This window comes from Hemicordylus capensis, chromosome 1 (assembly GCF_027244095.1).
Source record: "Hemicordylus capensis ecotype Gifberg chromosome 1, rHemCap1.1.pri, whole genome shotgun sequence".
In the NCBI taxonomy this organism is placed as follows: Eukaryota; Metazoa; Chordata; class Lepidosauria; order Squamata; family Cordylidae; genus Hemicordylus; species Hemicordylus capensis.
Window position 1 is genome coordinate 232,645,056 of NC_069657.1, and position 20,923 is coordinate 232,665,978.

Sequence of the window (20,923 nt, forward strand, 5' to 3'; positions counted from 1 at the left end):
TAATACCCCCAAGCTGCGAACTTGCTCCTTCAAGGGGAGTGCGACCCAATCCAGAACCGGTAAAATCTCCTCATCCTGATTGGCTCTCCTACTGACAAACATTACCTCCGTCTTGTCTGGATTCAATTTCAGTTTATTAGCCCACATCCAAACCATCACGGCCTCCAGCCCCCGATTCAGGACATCTACTGCCTCCCTAGGATCAAATGACAAGGAGAGATAGAGCTGAGTGTCATCCACATATTGCTGACAACTCAGTCCAAGTCCCCGGATGACCTCTCCTAGCGGTTTCATGTAGATGTTAAACAGCATGGGGGACAAGACCGAACCCTGTGGGATCCCACAGGCCAATGGCCACAGAGCCGAGCAGTAGTCCCCCAGCACCACCTTCTGGACCCTCCCTCCAAGAAAGGAACAGAACCACTGCAACACAGTACCTCCGATTCCCATACTCGAGAGGCAGCCCAGAAGGATACCATGGCCGATGGTATCGAACGCCGCCGAGAGGTCCAGCAGAACCAACAGGGACGCACTCCCCCTGTGTAGTTCCTGGCATAGGTCATCCACTAGAGCGACCAAGGCAGTCTCAGTCCCATATCCGGGGCGGAAGCCAGATTGAAAAGGGTCCAGACAATCAATATCATCTAAGACCCTCTGCGGCTGGGACGCCACCACATGCTCTATAACCTTGCCCCAAAAGGGGAAGTCTATAGTTGTTCAGGTTGGAGGAATCAAGGGAGGGCTTTTTAAATAATGGTCTCACCATCGCCTCCTTGAGGCACGATGGCATCTTGCCCTCCCTTAATGAGGCATTGATAATCACCTCCAACCATCTACCTGCCCCCTCCCTGGCAGCTTATATTAGCCATGAAGGACAAGGTCAAGAGCACACGATGTCGCCCGCACACTGCCCAGGATCTTGTCCACATCCTCAGGCTGTACCAACGGAAAAGAATCCAATACAATAGGACCAGATGGTACCAGAGGCATGTCTGCTGGAACTGCCAAAACTCTGGAGTCCAAGTCAGCACGGATGCGAGTGACTTTATCCACAAAGTGACACGCAAACTGATCACAGCGGGCTGTGGATGGTTACTCCCCCATTACCTGGGGGGATGTGTGCAGCAATGTCTTCGCTACATGAAACAGCTCCGCCAGTCTGCCCTGAGCAGATGCAATGGAGGAGGAGAAAAAGCCTTTCTTCGCCACCCCCACCGCCACGGAGTAGTCCCTAAAATGGGCTCTAGCCCGTGTTTGGTTGGATTCGTGATGACTCTTCCTCCAGCGTCGTTCCAGGCGTCGCCTGAGTTGTTTCATCGCACTAAGCTCCAAGGAAAACCAAGGAGCTGAACGGGCTCCACCAAGCCAGAGAGGGCGTTTAGGAGCAACCGTGTCAACAGCCCGGGCCATCTCTCCATTCCAGAGACAGGGGCGTAACTACCATTAGGCAGGGGGAGGCAGTCGTCTCGGGGCCCCACTGCCTTGAGGGGCCCCCCAGAGACACCTCACATGACTCCCCATTGCCCCCTGCCCAGCCCCAAGACCCTTCAGCCACTGGCCCTGTTTGCCCCCTCTCCTGCTCGTTCTCCTGGTCGGCAATCCAAGCAGCAGGCAAGCTGCTTTTCTCCCGGGCGCCTCTCAGCTGATGGGCGGGTGGGCGGGGCTTCCAGGGAGGCCTCTGTGTAGGCCTCCGTGAAGCCTGAATTCGAGTAGGCTGGCAAGCCCCAGGAAGAAGGCTGGCAGTCGGAGTGGCCACGACAGCTCTCTGCAGCAGACCCTCTTCCCAGGCCAGACAGCTCAGCCTTGGCCAGGTAGAAGATGAATTCCTTGATGTGGTTACCCCCCCCCTTACAGGTAGGGATCTGCTTGCCATAGGGCTTTTATGGGGGGTGGGGAGACGGAGAAGTCTCTGAATATTTAATTTAAAACTGATTGGGAAATTTGCTGGCTTAAAAAACCCCTCTAAAAAGCCCTATAAGTGGCTTGTTTCATGGCAGGAAATTACAAAAACTTCTGGAACAAATTTATTTATGTATTAATTAATTAATTAATTCATTCATTCATTCATAAATACACTTGTGTTCAAGTTGTTTTGCAACCCAGGTCTGATTGAGAACTGAGACATGAGTGAGAACTGTGATGCATGTGTTGTGCTTTTATATTTGTCCCCCTTAGGGTCAATCTGGCCAACATGTGAATGCAGCACCTCCATTCCAGAGGAGATGTGTGTTAAAGGGCTTTCAAAGCCTCTTGTGAAAAACCTCCTGGAATCAAACTTGACTGAATTGGTTCAGAATTCTGAGAAAACAGACATAGGCTCACCCTGCATGGTTGAAAGTCTCCTTTGCTAATCTGCAGCAAGGGGCCCATTTTAATCATTAGTGTTTCTAGTGTGTTCTAGGCATTAAAAGTAGCACAAATATATAGTATTCAATGTATATCACTATATATTGTGAAGTGTGTGTGTGTGTGTATTCAGTGAAATGTATTTCTTGGCAGCATACTTATTTTGAAATATCAGACTTAAATCCTTGGAAGCCTGGGGTGTGTGGAGGCCCTGGACTTGGGGGGGGGGGCATTTTAAAATCTCTTCTCAGGGCCCACTCCAACCTTGCTACGCCCCTGAGCACATTCGGCTCCGCTCTTAGAGCTCTACTTCGAAAACGGAGCACAATGCAGAGAGCTTCACGATTGAAAAGGGAGCTGCATCTGCTGTCCACAGAGCCACCACCGGCTATTACTTGCTGGCAGACTGGAAGTCGCTTAGATGAACTTCAAGCTCAAATCCTTGGTTTTGCGAATAAACCATATGAAAAATGAATTTTTGACTTGGAAATAGATGTGCCTGAAAGGTATCCATTTGAGCCTCCAAAGATGCGCTTCCTGACTCCTTTTAAAAAAGGTTTTACTCCCATATAATTCTTCTCTTCTCATTTGCTCAATTTTGTACATCTGTTTTTTGTATGTTTTGAATGAGGACAGAAATGTGAGAATAAAAGCCCCCTGCTTACTGGGCAAAGAGGCACCTTTTTCTCTTTGTAAACCGCCCTGAGCCATTTTTGGAAGGGTGGTATAGAAATCGAATTATTATTATTATTATTATTATTATTATTATAACATTTCTCGGCGGGGGGGCCCATTTAAGAATCTTGTCTCAGGGCCCACTCCAAACTAGTTACGCGAGACCCCAGGGAGACTCCCGCTCGGCCCGCGTCTCTCTGGGGAGGGCCGGTGCGGAGGCTGCTCTTTTTCTTCCCCCTCTGCCAGGTGGGGCGGAGGAGCAGCCAAGAGAGGGCGAGGCAGTGGGGAGAAGGCGGGGCTGGCCGTGCCGGGCTCCCTCCCTCCTCGCCGCCCAGCCCACTCGGCCACCCCCCTGCGAGGTGAGCAGCGGCAGCAGCAGCAAAGAAGCTGGGCGGAGGGAGGAGGACGGAGCGATCCCCGCTTCAGGCTCCCTGCTCGCCCCGCCCCACCTGCCGGACAGCTGCCTGGAGGAGGGGGGCTCAGCAGCAAGCAGCAGCCAAAGCCGGAAGGAAAAGAGCTCTGCAGCCCATGATGGGTGCCCCACTGGCGGCTGCCCCCACATGCTCTGGGGATGGGAACCCTCCTCGGTCTGTGCACCGTCGCCTTCCCGCTCCCTCCGTTCAGCCGAGCCCGGCTGTGGGGCTGCTGCTGCCTGTTGGGTCCTTGCCTGAGTGGAGAGCCTGGAGGGCAGGGCAGAGACCGGCAGGGAAAGGACTAAGGATGCCGGGCGCCACAGACCTCAGGAGAGGCCTCATCCATCCCCTGGTGGTGGGGGCTCCAGAGGGGACCCACTTCCTCCTCTTGTGCTGGCCACTGAGAGGAGCAGCTGCCCACGATTCTTTCTGTCCCTAGCAGAAGAGCAGGGGAAGGAGGAGCCCCGCAGTCTGATGAGGATGATCACAACAGGTAAAGTCAAACTCACCTGGTCCACCCGGATGATAATAATTGGTTATAATCGGTGGGATAAGGAGAGTGTTTACAGTGCCAGAGCTCATAGCTGAATCCCGGAGACACACAGATGTGTGCACAGGGTCAGGGATGTCCCACAATCTTCCCTCCAGGGTTGCCCATTCTTGTAGCAGGCCAGCCTGAAGAACAGAGGTGTAACTATAGGGGGGCAGGGGGGCAGGTGCCCTGGGCGCCATCTTTTCTGGTCACGTGGGGGGCGCCGCCATGACAAAAAAAAATTGTTTTTATTTTTTAAATTTTTTTGTTAATACAAATGTTTCCTGCTCAGTGCAGCAGCGCTGCAGCAGTCAAGGGAGCGCGTTGGCGCCCCCTGCCCCACGAGCGGTCCCTTCCACGCCGCCCGTGCCCCCCGCCATTGCTTTGCTGGCACCTGGCGGCCAGTCAGTGGCCTGGCTTGGCGGCGGCGGGCGCTTGTGAGGAAAAACCTAAGTATAATGTAGTATGTGGGGGGGTGCGGGGGGTGCGGGGGGCACCATTTCAGTGCTTGCCCCGGGCACCGTTTTCCCTAGTTACGCCTCTGCTGAAGAAGACTCTCCAATGAGACAAGGCAGTGAGATGCGCAAAATCTCTAGCAGGACAGGAGTAAACTTGCTGGGGGCAGAATTCTCCAAAGAATTCCAAAGCATTGGGGCCAAGCTCAGGTCTCTTTGCAGGTCACTGTCCCATATATTCATCTTGGCTTTCTGGTATCCCAGAGATAACAAGTATTGAGAGGGACACCCAGGGATGGATCATTTTTCCGGCAGGTTGGAAATGAGTCTCCCAGACAGTGTTTCTGCTGCCAAACCAATTGGGGGAAAGATCAATTGAAGCCAAAACTCAAGAGATGCAGCCAAGCAGGAGCGGCAATTGAGGTGAAACCAGATCCTAACCATAAGGAGGAGGCACTGGAGGCACAACGCAGCACTGAACAAATTATCCTCGGTAAGGTGAATGATCTCAAGGCAATTCTAATTGCGATAGACAGACCCCACTTTCCTTCCTCCTGCCCAAACAACCTGAAGAGTGAGCATTCAGTGACATGCAGCCGAATCATGTTCTGTACAGTTCTATCAAGCAGGGGTCCCAACCCTCTACAAGAAGTGTACCCGTCCCATGGCAAACCTTCAGCTCAGGTTCCCCAGAGCAGCAACTGAGTGTGTGTGTGTGTGGATTGTAAATGTGGCAGTTATGAGACAGGAGACGCCAGTCACTGACTGATATCCAGACATTACTCATGAGTACTCTCATTGAAATTAATGGGCCAGGTTTACATGTCCCATTTCAATGAGACAGATGATGAGGAACTGAATCTGGATGCAAGTCAGGGATTGGAGGAGCCCATCTCACAACTGTCACCTTCTAAGAGTGTGTGTGTGCTCTCCTAAAAACACAACAGGGGGTGCGGTGGGGGCGACTCCAGTCACTGGCTCATGGCTATTTCTGTCCCCTCCCAAGTTGCCAAGAAGCCGTCTCATGGAAGTCTTGTCCGGTCCATGTCAAGGGGAGTGCTGGGTGCGAGGCTGGGGAGAAGGAGAAGAAGGGGATGCAGAGCTTCAGCACCCAGCTGGCTGCAGCCTGGGGAGGGGCAACCTCAGCGCAAGAGGACCCCCTGGGAGCCCTCCCAGTCCTCGGACCCCTGCAGGACAGCATGCTGTGACTGCCCGTTTTCCTGATGAGCTGAGAGGGGATTCCCAGCCGGGGCAGCCCAGGATTTGTATGATGGGAGTCCATGACAACTTGGGAGACCCAAGTTGGGGAAGCCTCCAGTGAAGGGAAAGAAGGAGCATCGTGTACTGTTTCACTTGGTGGGCTGCTGCAGAACCCCTGAATTGGCTCAGAACGATGGTCCCCAGAACGGCGCTGGAAAGCATCCGTGAAGAATTGGTCAGGCAGCCTTCCACTTCCATTGGTTCAGCATATTTAAAGCAGCTGACCTGCTTCTATGTCTTCATCCTTGTTGACCATCCACACGTATTACAGAACCTGCATGAGTCTTCTCAAAAAGAAACCTGGTTTACTAGCACAGGAAGGATCAGTTTGAGCAGGTTCATCAGTGACCTTGAAGGTGGTCTTTGTGGGCGTGAAGCCAAATGTGCAGAAACTGAGTTGGTTCATTTTCTTGTGTCATTGTGAAGCCTACTTAATTTCTCAAGATATCCTTGTGCCCTGATTTTATATACCGTATTTTACGGACTATAAGACGCTACGGACTATAAGACGCACCTTAATTTTAATCCAGTTTTTCAGAGTTTTAACATATTAAACTGTTAAAACATATAAGACGCACCTGAATTTTGGCGGATATTTTTCGAGGAAAAAAGTGAGTCTTATAGTCCATAAAATACGGTACTTGTTTCTCTCACTATATTACTTTATCTATTTGATTATTAATTATCTATTTTCATCATTTTTTATTATTACTACTATTCTTAATAATGTAGTGTTGTTCTTGAATAAAAGCAGTTACTAAAAGGAAAACGGCCTTTTCCAAAGTCTAAATTCATTGAAGGCTAAGCAGATGCTTGGACTTCCCACAAGCTCTCAGTTTGCTTTTGGACAGCCAGCTTTGGGGATATTTGAATACAAGTCAGTCTGGCTTTTGGTTTAGGGCCACCGCAGGAAGTCTCCACTTGCATGAAGTATCAGCATCCAGAGCAGGGAAAGCTGAAGGCGGAAAACGGAAGCAGCAGGACACGCATTTCAGTTCTCCAGGGGAGAACTCCAGTTCTCAGCGGGGCTCCATCCCTGGAAGTGGAACTCCTCTCCCAGTTCTCACACCATACACAATGGCCGGGGTTCCCTGCATTGGGTCCCCTGACGTGGCTGGACTACAACTCCCAAAATCTCCTGCTGCCACAATGTCCTTTGTGGCAAGGGATGATTGGGGGAGTTGTAGCCAGGGGTGAGACATCTCCATTTCGGTGGTGAGGGGGAGCAAATGGGAAGTCTTGTGGTAGCAAGCATGACGAGTACCCTTTGATCAGCAGGGTCCACCCTGGTTTGCATTTGCATGGGAGACTCCATGAGAGCAAGCTAAGACTTTCCCCTTAGGGTGGGGCCGCCACCTGCATGCAGAAAGCGCCACCACTCGCTTGAGACCCTCCTGGCTCTGCTCAGAGGAGCAGCAACAGCAGCAGCAGGCCCCGCCCCCAAGGAGGAGGAGGAGGAGAAAGAGGAGGGGCGGGGCTGCTGCAGCCCAAGCCAAGCCGGGTGGGCGGGGAGATGGGCGGAGCCAGCAGGGCGGGAACTTGGCTGCGGAGGGTGGAGGAAATAAAAGCGCCCTCCTCCTTCGCAGGCCGCTGCCCTGGCTGGGGGGACGCGAGGGGCGGGGCACATCCCCTCGTGAGGAGCAGAAAACCACGCCCCCTTCTCAGTCCTGTCAGGCGGCCCCTCTGGGGAGTGGGGGGAGCGGAGACCTCCGAGGAGGAGGAGGAGGAGGGAGCCCCGCCCTCTGCAATGGTGGGGGCTGAGGGAGCCCCCCAGCCAGACCCCCGCGCAGCCTGCCTCTCTCTGGGGAGAGCCGGTGCGGAGGTCCCCACCCTCTTGCCCCTCTGCCAGGCGGGGGCGGAGGAGCAGCCAAGAGAGGGCAGTGGGCGGCTCCTCGGAGGGCTGCTGCTGCCCCATAGACGCTGGCGGGTGGAGGGAGGGGGCGGCGCTGCTGCTGCTCATGCCGGGCTCCCTCCCTCATCGTTGCCCAGCACCTGCGAGAAGAGCAGCAGCAACAAGGCAGAACGGGAAGCTGCTGCCACCACAGGACGGAGTGAAACCCCGCAGGCTCCCTGCTCGCCCCGCCTCACCTGCCGGACAGCTGCCTGGAAGGGAGGGGGGCGCAGCAGCAGACAACAGGGAAAGAGCTGTTCCGCAGCGGCTCTGCAGCCCACGATGGGTGCCCTACTGGCGGCCACCGCCCCCACATGCTCTGGGGCTGGGAACCCTCCTCTGTCTGTGCACCGCCGCCCTCCCGCTCCCTCCGTTCAGCCGAGCCCTGCTGTGGGGCTGCTGCGGCCTGTTGAGGCCTTGCGGGAGTAGAGAGCCTGGAGGGCAGGCCAGAGAGCAGCCGGGAAAGGAGCTCCGGATGCTTGCATCCATCCCCTGGTAGTGGGGGCTCCAGAGGGGACCCACTTCCTCCTCTTGTGCTGGCCACTGAAGGAGGAGCCCAGCAGTCTGATGAGGATGATCACAACAGGTAAAGTCAAACTCACCTGGTCCACCTGGATGATATTAATTGGTTATAATCAGTGGGATAAGGAGAGCGTTGACAGTGCCAGAGCTCATAGCCGAATCCCAGAGACACACAGGTGTGTGCACATGGCCAGGGATGCGCTGCAATCTTCCCTCCAGGGTTGCCCAGTCTTCTAGCAGGCCAGCCTGAAGAAGGCTCTCCGATGGCGCAAGGCAGTGAGATTCCCAAAATCTCTAGCAGGACAGGAGTAAATCTGCTGGGAACAGAATTCTCCAAAGTCTCCTGCATTGGGGCCAAGCTCAGGTCTCTTTGCAGGTCAGTGTCCCATATATTCATCTTGGCTTTCTGGTATCCCAGAGATAACAAGTATTGAGAGGGAGACCCAGAGATGGATCATTTTTCCGGCAGGGGTCTCCTCCAGCCAGTTTGGAATGAGCCTCCCAGTCAGTGTTTCTGCTGCCAAACCAATTGGGGGAAAGATCAGCTTCAGCCAAGAACTCCAGAGATGCAGCCAAGCAGGAGCGGCAGCAATTGAGATGAAACCAGATCCTAACCATAAGGAGGAGGCACTGGAGGCACAACGCAGCACTGAACAAATTGCCCTCAGAGAGGTGAATGATCTCAAAGCAATTCTAATTGCGATCGACAGACCCCACTTCCCTTCCTCCTGCCCAAACAGAACCTGAAGAGGGAGCATTCAGTGGCATGCAGCCGAATCATGTTCTGTACAGTTCTATCAAGCAGGGGTCCCAACCCTCTACAAGAAGTGTACCTGTCCCATGGCAAACCTTCAGCTCAGGTACCCCAGAGCAGCAACTGAGTGTGTGTGTGTGTGTGTGTGTGTGTGTGTGTGTGTGTGTGTGTAAATCATAAATGTGGCTATTATGAGACAGGAGACGCCAGTCACTGACTGATATCCAGACATTACTCATGAGTACACTCACTAAAATTAATGGGACAGGTTTACATGTCCCATTATAAAGAGTCGATGAGGAGGAGGAGGAGGAACTGAATCTGGATGCAAGTCAGGGATTGGAGGATCCCATCTCACAACTGTCACCTTCTAAGAGTGTGTGTGTGCTCTCCTAAAAACACAACAGGGGGTGCGGTGGGGGCGACTCCAGTCACTGGCTTGTGGCTATTTCTGTCCCCTCCCAAGTTGCCAAGAAGCCGTCTCATGGAAGTCTTGTCCGGTCCATGTCAAGGGGAGTGCTGGGTGCGAGGCTGGGGAGAAGGAGAAGAAGGGGATGCAGAGCTTCAGCACCCAGCTGGCTGCAGCCTGGGGAGGGGCAACCTCAGCGCAAGAGGACCCGCTGGGAGCACTCCCAGTCCTCGTACTGCCTGTCGGGGACCCCTGCAGGACAGCATGCTGTGACTGCCCGTTTTCCTGATGAGCAAAGATGAGCTGAGTGGGGATTCCCAGCCCCGGGGCAGCCCATGACAACTTGGGAGACCCAAGTTGGGGAAGCCTCCAGTGAAGGGAAAGAAGGAGCATCGTGTACTGTTTCACTTGGTGGGCTGCTGCAGAACCCCTGAATTGGCTCAGAACGATGGTCCCCAGAACGGCGCTGGAAAGCATCCGTGAAGAATTGGTCAGGCAGCATCTTTGCAGTTTTGCTTGGGAGAGGCAGCTTGTTCTGAGCCAAGTGGATTCCTGCAAGAGCAGCTGCTGGCGTGCTTTCTCCAGCCAATCCTAATTCATCCTCCATCTTTTCCATTTCCCCCAGGACTTTGTAGGACTCCGAAGAATTCCTTCTCAAGCCCGAATCCAGAGGGGCTCAGCTGGACACATGGCAGTGGCCTCTGCTTCTCAAGGGGCAGAGAAGGGCAACTCATCTCTTCCTAGGAATGGTCACGATGAAATGTACTGCATTCTAGCTGCACACCATTTTACAAAAATGAAACCCAAATCTTCCAATTAGAACTAGTTCTCAGAGTTCCATTGAAATGATCTTTGATGTAGGCATTTAATTGTGCTGGCGATAAACAACTTTGAAACTCGTTCCCTCTGGGGTGAAAAGGGTTCTTTTGAGAGCCAGCGTGGTGTAGTGGTTAGAGTGCTGGGCGAGGAGCAGGGAGATGGGATCTCCGTTCAGCCCTGAGGCTCATTGGGTGACTCTGGGCCAGTCACTTCTCTCTCAGCCTAACCTGCCTCACAGGGTGGTTGTGGGGGGAAGCAGAACCCTGTTCACTACACTGGGCTCCTTGGATATAAAGAGAGTGACATCAATCCATGCGGGGCTCTCGGTGGCAGCTAGTCCTGATGGCTGGAGGCTACCTCCAGGCTCAGAGGCAGGGCCCCCATGAATACCAGCTCCAGGGGAGCAACAGCAGGAGAGGAGGCATGCTGTCATCTCCTGGTGGTTAGCTTCCCAGAAGGCTCCACTGGTGCGCTACTGTGTGGTACGGAAGGCTGGACTCGAGAGGTCTTGGGTCTGATCTAGTAAGGCTGCTCTTCTCTTCTCCCGGGGAGATATTGAATGTCGTTGGCTGAGAACAGAAATTGCCAGCTCTCAAAAGGGACCAAGCAACTTGTAACTCGTGCATCGTTTTCAAAAGCTTGATCTGGCAAGCTTTCATGAAACAAAACCTTGCCGAGAGAGAGGGAGATCTGGGATGAGAGGTCTGTGGTAGTTCTGGCCCCAAGCAATTGGCCCAATCCTGCAACCAAATGCAGGAGCACTTTTGGATTTGATTATTGGCTGGTTGGTTTTTGGAGTCCTTGTCTAATGGGTCGGTGTCATTGTTGAAGAGAATCTGTTTCATGATTGGGGTTGCAAGATTGGGGTTGATTTTGATTTACTTTGGGTTTTGCAGGGATTTGACAAGCTGAACCTAAGGACAGCCCACTACACACCCCTTGCGGCTGCAGTCACTTGAAAAGAGAGACTGCTGAGTATGTGAGGCAAGTTCCTCGGCAGACTCAGAGTACATCTTGCCCCTGCTGTGTTTTCCCTGCAACTTGGTCATGGCATTCAGTAACTGGAATGAGTCCGGAGCGTCTGAAACCCACGAGCGTAAATGGGGGGTGACGTTCCTCTCCCTACCTGCACGGTAAGCTCTAGGGGTGGGGTTCATGGACTGACTTGGGCATATTGGCCACGTGTCTATTCCAGGATCCCATGGCATGGGGGCGCTGCAGGGAAAGGACATCGCTTTCCCACCCATCCCATCGAGACACATGCCTGTTTAGTCTTTTTAGTCTTTTCTGGTTGCCAGCTTTGCAGCCTCGCTGCAGACCTGATTGTTGTGGCATGATGTGGCCTATCTGCTGCTGTGCCATCCAGTCTAGAACTGTGTGTGTCCTTGCCTGGAAAATGATGGGTTGCCTCTCTAGAAGAGTGACAGCTTGGGTACCAAAGAGTTGATCTCTCCCATTGTGTTGTCGGTCAGCAATGCCATGACCTTCTATGCTGTCTGGAAACCCTGGTTGCTCCCTCCTGCAAGTCTGAAGGTTCCAAGGGAACTCTTCTTTGGCTGTTACTTCAAACCTTCTATTTAGACTAAAAAGCATTTGAAGTCTCAAAACATGGAGCCAATTAAAACAGGGCTAAGCACATCCAGCTCTGTCCATGCTGGTCTCCTGCAGAACCTATCAGCCTAGGGAGCTTCAGCGTGGGAATCCAGCTGGCTTTGCTTGTCTTAGAGCAGGAGTTCTGCAGCCTGGGTTGCCAGAGGTCATTTGAATACAACTTCCACCATCCCCTGCCACAGTGGCCTTCAGGGGTGATGATGGGAGTTGTAGTCCAAGAGCATATGGGGACCCAGTTGGAGAACCTTTGAGAAAGAAAGCAAGTCATGTAGAGAGTTTCCAAAACTACAGTGATTCATTGGGGTGATATTGGTTCTGACTGGAAGATCTTGCCAGACTCCATAGGTAGAGAAAACGGTCTCTTCCTAGCCATAATGGGCCATTTTCCAGCTTTCTTCTCTTCTCTCTCTCCCCCTCCCCTATAGTTTTTAATAAGGGCTTCTCTTTTGCGTGTAGTAATTCTACAAAGCTGATGAATCTTTATATACCGCCTCTCAAGTTCCCAAAGCGGTTGACATAGGTATAAATTAAGTTCATTAACTCACTAAAAATGATTTACAATAAATATAATGTAGTAATTACACTTTTCTTCAGGTGGCAGGATACGCAGATTTGGATGGTCCAGGAACCGCCTCTGGGAAAGGAACTGTAAGTGGCTCTTAATTACCATCTGGGTGCAGTTTTGGGACAGGAATTGGAAAATCAGCTTGAACTGCTTAAGGGTCTCAAGCGACAAAGGTAGCTTTGGACCTTCATGTTTCATTCTTTCTGCTGAGATGCAGAAAGCCCAATGCATGCTAGATTCCCAGGCTGTATGCAGTGAGCACGTGAGACACGTGGAATAGACCCAGCCTTGACTGCAGGGATTCAAAGCCTCTACGTGGCCCTCCTCTGGAAGCACCAAAGCCACCAGGATAGTGGGGCAAGGCAGCCTCTGACAACACAAGCCCGAATTAAGAACACAAGCCCGAATTACTCACAAGGCGACCCCTTTACGGCCGGAAGAGGTGCCTCTGCCCTCATCTGGGGATGGGGAGCTCCCTGCTCCTCTTCTGTCTCCCACCCTGGCCTGCAACTCTGCCTTGTCCTCCAAACAGCACATTCGCCTTCATGGGTCCCTGGGAGAGACTGGACAGGATTCTGCCCTTTGCCAGGGATGGAAGCTGGGAGCTGCTGCAGAGAAGGCACCCAGTCTACCACTGAGCGATGGGCTTTCCTGGCCTGGCGGGGGGAGGGACCGCTGCCCGGCCACGTTTGCTTGGAAGATGGGGCGCTCCTTCCCATCTGGGCTAGGCCGTGCGGGAGGGGCAGTGCTTGCTTACCTCCTCTCCGGTGCTCTCGGTGGAGCCAGCTGTACTGGGCGGGACTGGAGTTGGCGCTGGAGGAAGGGGCTGCTGTGGTGTTTCTGGTCTGGGTCTGGTGGGCAGCTGAGTCCCCTGGATTCTAGGACAGGAAGAAAGGCGTGAGGAGGGTGCCTGCTACATCCTGGCCCTCCAGAAGGCGAGGCACGACTTACGAATAAGAATTCAGTGAATATTTATTGACCGCTTTTGAATAAAAGGTTCCTCAGGCGGTTTACATAGATAGAAATAAAATGGCCCCCTGTCCCCAAAGGGCCCACAGTCTCAAAAAGAAACATAAGATAGACCCCAGCAACTGCCACTGGAGGGATGCTGTGCTGTTGGGGATGGATAGGGCCAGTTGCTCTCCCCCTGCATCTGGCATATGCCTTATACTCTGCCTTGCTTTTCTTTTTAGATTTTCTGGGAGTCTGGCTTCCTGAGGAAGAAGAAGAAGAAGATGATGATGGGTCCCTCCTGGGTCTTGGACACCTTGGCCCTTGGATGACCTGGACTGTTGGAGAGACTTATCCTGCCAATCTTGAAACCAGGTCTGCCATGTGGGTGGTTCTGTTTAAAGCACACCTGAAGGCGGGGTGGAGGGGGCATCCCCATGAAGGTCAACTGGTACCAGGGGCTCCACCGCGGCTGGTCTCTTTGGCCCTGTCATGTCTGGGTGTGACACACCCTCCAAAGAAGGGCTTCGAGGCCCCGCCCCCGTGCCATCCGATGTGCCCGCTCCGATTTGGAACCTTTCTTGGCCTCTACAGCCAGATGGAGGCAGCTGTGGAGGCCCCTTCGCGTTGCTCTCGCAGCAACTCCTCACTGCATCGCAGCCTCTGTGGCCCCGATCAAGCCCTCTGGATGGGGCAGGTGGTTTCCTGGCCAGCCGGTGAGGCCGATGAGAAGGCAGGAGCGATGATGCCGCCGGGAGAGGGACTCGGGCTTCCGTGGCGCTTCCCTGGTTCCCAGGCGGGTTGCAGTTAGGGATAAAAGAATTCTCTGAAATAGTCTCCTCAATGGTAGTCAATGCATTGGTGAATATTCTTTTCCAAGTTGGTGGTAGACTTGCAAAACCTGTCTTAAAGATCAAATGGATAGGCTAATGGCCCTTTCCCCCGGCTTCGGCTGATACGCCAGCTGCGTCCGTTTCTTGAGATGAAAGACCTCAGAACAGTTGTACAACTGCTGATCATCTCCGGACTAGATTACTACAATGCGGTCTATGTGGGGCTGCCTGTGTACCTAGTCCAGAAACTGCAGTTGGTCCAGAATGCGGCAGCCAGGTTGGTCTCTGGGACATCTCGGAGAGACCATATTACTCCTTTTTTGAAAGAACTGCACTGGCTGCCGATACGTTTCTGGGAAAAATACAAGGTGTTGGTTATTACCGTTAAAGCCATAAACCCTGAGTATTGAAGAGAACGTATTAGTTCCTGGGTATTGAAGAGAATGTCTTCTTCACCATGAGCCCCACAGCCTGTTAAGATCATCTGGAGAGGTTCGTCTGCGGCTGCCACCACCTTGTTTGGTGGCTACTCGGGAACGGGCCTTCTCGGTTGCTGCCCCTGGACTTTGGAATGCACTCCTTGTTGAAATAAGAGCCTCCCCATCTCTGACACCTTTTCAAAAGGCACTGAAGACACATTTATTCACCCAGGCTTTTAATTAGATTGATAGTTTTGAAATTTTAATACTGGGTTTCAAATGTTTTAAATCTTTTAAATGATTTTAATTGAAAATTGATTTGATGTTTTAAATCATTTTAATTTTAAACCGCCCAGAGACACAAGTTTTAGGTGGTATAGAAATATTTTAAGTCAATAAAAGGATGGAAGTAAAGTGATGGGGAGGTATATGCAGGCACAGTGACTTAACGGTGTAGCCTTAAGTAGAGCTCAAGCTTCCAGATTTCCCCTCTCCTCCCTCCCCTCCTCTCTCTTCCCTCAGGGAGCAGGAGAAATTCTGCTGCATGCCTGTGTTAAGACCCCAGTTCAGCACTCGCAGCCTCTGTGGAGTGCTGAATTGTGCGGAGCATGTAAAGGGTCAATAGACAAAACACTAAAGAGCTGTTCTCATGGCCATCAACTGGGTAGGACATGCTCCCTGTCAGCAGTCTGGCCACCCAGCAGGGAAGTCCGCAATACAAACTGGGCTGCAGAAACAAGACACGGCTCAGAATAGTTCTTTCTATCTGGCTTGGGCTGAAAGCTGTCGACACGAAGGTTGACAAACGTTGTCTTCCAGCAGTGAATAGAAAGCTGACAGCTTCCGCTTCCTCCTCGCTATCTGAGATCGAGGGCATGACACTCCCAACCTGTCTCAAGAGCTGTGCGATATGTCCGCGTACCCACCCCACCCCACCCCCCGCCCAATCCCCAGTCACATATGAATCCAAAACTAGATCAGAGAAGAGGGAAAGGAATCCGTGGGAGGCAGGCACAGACTCTCAGTGTCATTTTACCCGGCACTTTTACCCATCAGTTGGGTAAAATCAGATGGCATTTTAAGATGGCATCAGAGTGGAAGTCTGTATCACGTCCTCTTCTGAGAATGTCTTGCCTTGCTTTTTGGTTTTTATGTCTTATATGTCTCAAAATGACAGTTTGTTGGGATTTTGTTTGGAATTCTCTGGCAGTTTTTTGATCATTGTTTTCCCATTTGTGAGACCTTGCATGAAGGATGGGGGAAAACAAGAAAGGAAACACAGAAATAGCCCAGAGAACTCTGCGGGGAGAAAAAAGCTAAGATGCCAAAAAAAAAAAAAAAAAAATCTAAACTCTGAGGAGGTTGTGAGTACCTTGGAAACTTTTGAAACATCAAATAATGTTGAAGCTATACAAGATCAACTCCCAGCCTGGTCATTTGTGCCTCGAGTGAAAATTCTGGATTGATTTGTTCTATGATTTATTTGTTTTCCTGGCTGTTCATGGTAGCCTCAAAAGTTTTCTCCAACACCAGAGTTCAAAAGTGTCCATACTTTTCCTATCTTGCTGCTTCAAAGCCCAGCTTTTGCATCCATAGAGTGTCACAGGAAAAACCATTGTCCGAACAATTCTAATCTTTGTAGGTATAGACACGTCACGGCATCTAGATATCCTTTCTAAGGCCTTCATGGCAATCCTACCAAGTGCTACTCTGTGGCATATTTCTTGACTGCTGGATCTTGACTGCTGATGGTAGATCCTAAAAGGCAGAAGCTATCCACCACTTCAACGTCTTCATTGTCAATTCTGAGTCTGGTTGCTGTACCCGTTGTCATTAGTTTAGTCTTCTTTACAGTTAGTCGTAGTCCCATTTTTTCACTGTGCTCCTTGACTTTCCCTACTAGAGGAAAAGATCATCCACATTCTCAGCTATCAGAGTGGTGTCATCAGCATAGCACAGATTATTGATGTTTCTTCCCCCAACTTTAAAACCACACTCATCTTCTTCCAATCCAGCTTCTCTCACTATAGGTTCAGCATGTAAGTTGAATCAAGAAGGAGAAAGTATACAGCCTTGTCTTACTCCTTGGCCGATCTGGAACCTGTCTGTTTCACCATGTTCTGTCTGGACTGTGGCTTCCTGTCCTGTGTATAGGTTTCTCTTGAGAGCAATGAGATGTTCTGAGACACCCATTTCCCTAAGGATATTCCACAACTTGACAGGGTCGACGCAATCGAAGGATTTTCTGTAGTCAATAAAGCACACATTGACTTCTTTTTGGTATTCTTTGGCTTTCTCAATTATCCAGCGCGCTTCAGCAATGATGTCTCTTGTTCCTGCGCCTTTTCTGAAACCAGTTTGAACATCCGGAATTTCTCTTTCCACATAGGGCTCTAATTTGCATTGGATGATCCTGAGCATTATTTTGCTAGCATGTGAAATTAAGGATATTGTGTGATGGTTTGCGCAATCTCTTCAGTCTCCTTTCTTCGGTATGGGTATGTAGACTGACCTCTTCCAATCTGTTGGCCATTGTGTTGTTCTCCAAATTTGCTGGCATGGTTTGGTTAGAGCCTTGACTGATTCTTCTTCTGTTTCTTGCCATATTTCTGTAGCTATTCTAACAATTCCTGTAGCCTTCTGATTTGGTAATGTCCAGAGTGCTATTTAGTTTAGAAAAAAAGACAACTGTGGGGAGACATGGTAGAGGTCTATAAAGTCATGCATGGTGTGGAGAACGTGGATGGAGAGGAATTCTTCATAACACTAGAACCAGGGGTCATCCCATGAAATTGATTGACAGGAAATTTAGGACCAAAAAATGGAAGTATTTTTTCACACAACGCATAATCAACTTGTGGAATTCTCTGCCATGAGATGTGGTGACAGCCAGCAACCTGGATGGCTTGTAGAGGGGTTTGGATCACTTCATGGAGGAGAGGTCTATCAATGGCTACTACGGTAGTTGGAGGCCGATAGGCCACATCCAGCCTCAAAGGCAGGATGCCTCTAAGTTCCAGTTGCAGGGGAGTAAGCGCAGGAGAGAGGGCGTGTCCTCAATTCCTGCCTGTAGGCTTCTAGCGGCATCTGGTGGGCCACTGTGTGAAACAGGATGCTGGACTAGATAGGCTTTGTGCCTGACCCAGCAGGGCTGTTCTTATGTTCTTAGAATGCTGATCTAACTTCATCTTCCCATACTAGAGCTTCTTGCAAGTAGGGAATATCTTCTCGAGTATCTTGGATGTTGTCATCCCTACTGTACAGATTTTCAGTATACTCCTTCCATCTCTGTTGGATCTTCTCTGAATCAGTGACTGTCTGTCCTTTGGCATCCCTGAACATACAAATTCAAGGTTGGAACCAGCTTCTGAGTTCAGAGATCTTTTGGAAAATCTTCCTCATTTTTCCATGTCTATTTCCATCCTCAAGGTCTTGACAGATGTCATAGTAGTACTGTTCCTTATCTCTTCTAACAGCTTTCTGAATTTCCCTATTAAGTTCCTTCCTGAGGTCTTTCTCTTTCTTGACTTTGGCTTCTCTCCTCTTCTGGGCAATTTTGCTTTCTTCTGTTTCTTGGTCTTTGGCAGTCTCTTTTCACATTCGTCCTTAGCAACTTCTTTTTTCATTCCACAGTTCCTCTGGTTCCCTATCAATGAGGTTCAGAACTTCAAAGTGGTTCCTGATGTTCTCCTTGAAAATGGTGGCTACGTTCCCAAGGTCATATCGTGGAAGCTGGATAGCTTTGGTTTTTCCGCTTTAGCTTGACTTGGACCTTGCACGTGAGCAGTTAGTGATCTGTTCCTCAATCGGCCCCCAGCCACGTTTTTGCTGTTATAACTGAGCTCTTCCACCTCCTTGCACCAAGAACATAATCAAATTGATTTCTGTGTATTCCATCTGGTCAAGTCCATTTGTATAGGCGCCGCTTTGGTTGTTTCAAGAATGTGTTAACAATGAAGAGATCATTGGCTTGGCAGAAACTAAGAAGTCATTGTCCTGTTTCATTTCTGTTTCCTAGGCCATGCAGGCCAACTTTGTTTTCCTCCTTACCATTTCCAACTTTTAACTTTCTTTAAAGATTCGAAAAGGTGTAATTCCATCCCAGTCTTTTATTAGGACCAAGCAGAATCTATGATTATTTTTGAACTATAAACATTATCGTAAGGAGCGGACAAGGAGCGGACAACCCAAGAACGACATTGTAGAGTATTATATGTTGAGTGTTTTGTAGTCATCGGTTTGGGCCTCTTCTTGCTTTTCTTTTTAATGATAGTTTTTATAAATGTATTGTAATAGTGTCTGGTTTTTTAAAATAAAAATCTCTTTTTTAAAAGTGGGAGGTCACTGGTTTGAGGTCTGGATTCCTCCCGGGACTGTGAAGGCATTTCCTAATCATCATCATCATCATCATCATAATCATAATAATAATAATAATAAGAAGAAGAAGAAGCTGGGTGAAAGTGGTGGGTACGATGACCCTGGCTGAGTCTGCCCCCACCTCCCACAGGTTCCTCTTCCTCTTCTCTGATGTAGTCAAACATGACTGGGGCTTGGGAGGGCACACAGCTCCTGAGACTGGCTGGGAGCTTGTCCTACGCAGCTGATGGTGTTCTTCCACGGCAGGCCCCATCAATCCTATGTGCCTTTAAAGCCCTAACGCCGCCTCCATGGTTCCGTGCACATCCCTTGGCTCCATCTCTCCGAAAGGGCCCTCCCCACACTGAGAAATGCGCAGGACGGTGCAGAGGTCAGCACAGAGGGAAATGGCTCTCACACTGAAGGCTCTTTGCCCAAATTCTAAAAGGAATCCAGAAAACAACACAGACTCAACTCTGAAATCTCAGCTACATCCCAGGATACTGCTCTGATGGTCCCTAGGGCTGGGCGAAGATTGAGGTGTACCTCAGCCTGAACAGGCTTCCACGGAGGGGGGATATTTGGACCACCTGATGCTAGACGGACACTACCAGATGCTGTAGTGGCTCTCTCTGTAGCATCTTTCTGTGCTCTGAAACAGTCGTAATGCCCAGTAGTGGGAGGAGGAGGAAGAGAGGGCGGAGGAGTGGAGATCTCTTCCCAGGAACTGTCCTTTCCCTGACTCAGAGCTGGGAAGTCCCCGCAGCTCAGACTGCCCCACTTCACTGGAAACCCCTAGCACAATTGGAATGGGGGACAGATCTAGCACTCCCTCCATGGCCCAAGGATGCAGCACAGCCCTAGGACTCCTACCTCCATTCCTCTTCCATAGGGAACATAAGACTTGCATCAAACATATGTGGACAGATTCTGGCGTGGGATGTGCTGGTTCTTTCAGCCATTGCTGATATTCCCAGCGAAATGCAACTAGACCTTGGGTAGGCCGAGGCTCTTGAAACTGCAACAGAAAAGTTCAGGTCAGGTTTGGTACCCAGAGGGCTGAAAATGCATTTCCTCAGGGTGTAGCTGACATCCAGAGCAGCAGCAGAACGCTGTTGGAAGGATGCTGCACAAGTGCATAACTGATGCACTAGCCAGCCACCCTAACTGGTCAGCAAATTATCCAAGTCTGCAGTGGGCTTATCAGCATTGCTGAAGCAACGTCTACCTTGCTCCAGTGTCTCCCTCCGGTTCAATTGTCCCTGCCTGGGGCTATCCAAGGTCCTGACCATCCTGCCAGAATCTTGCTCACCCTCCAAGCTGCCTGAGGAATGTCCCCTCAGCTTAGACCCAAATATCCCCACTTGACTGAAAGCCCGGCACAAGTGGAATGGGTGGCAGATCTCGCACTCCCTCCTTAGCCCGAGGATGCAGGCCCTCCCTGGGGTTCCGACCCCCCCCCCATTCCTTTTACGTAGGGAACGTACGGGAATGACTTGCATCATACATACAGGTTTTGGTCTCAGCCTGTGATGGGGAGGTTTTCGAATAAAACTACCCATTCCTGGAGCAAGCCGAGGCTCTGGGACCTGCGACAGAAAGGTTCAGTAAAAGCTCAGTACCCGGAGGTCCCAAAATGCCCATCCCCACAGTATAGTGCTGCCATCTGTGCAGGCCCGAAGGTGGAGGCTGCTTTAAGGGGAACGGATCCCGAATCCTGAAGTCTTTTTCCTCATACTTGTATCATATGCTGGGTGGGAGGACACGGTCTGAGTTGGCACCCGCCTCCCATAGGTTCCTCTCCCTCTTCTTTGTTCTAGTTCTTGATTTCTTCATGACTGGTGCTTGGGAGGGTGCACAGCTCCAGAGACTGGCTGGGAGCTTGTCCTACCCAGTCGATGGCCATGAGAACAGCTCTTTAGTGCGCTGTCTGGTGAAGCTCTGCTGGTCCTCCCTATCTTCTGTTCATAATTACTAGCATTTTCCAGACATTACCTGCATGGCTTCTGTCACCTTCACGGTTTCCATAATGCTGTGATGGAAGTTGCCTGACCCATAGAATCTGTCCATGGATTTTCTTGCAAAGAATTCCTGTGGCAAGAAGGTTAACAA

The 20,923-nt window shown here is 50.9% G+C and overlaps 1 long non-coding RNA gene across 1 annotated transcript; it reads left to right on the plus strand.

Annotated features, from left to right (window-relative positions):
- Positions 1 to 1,679: 1,679 nt before the first annotated feature.
- Positions 1,680 to 14,994, plus strand: LOC128341765 (uncharacterized). Its single transcript, XR_008314548.1, has 4 exons — positions 1,680 to 1,854; positions 10,973 to 11,209; positions 12,282 to 12,335; positions 13,446 to 14,994. It is a non-coding gene; the product is annotated as an uncharacterized LOC128341765 (long non-coding RNA).
- The last annotated feature ends 5,929 nt before the right edge of the window (positions 14,995 to 20,923 follow it).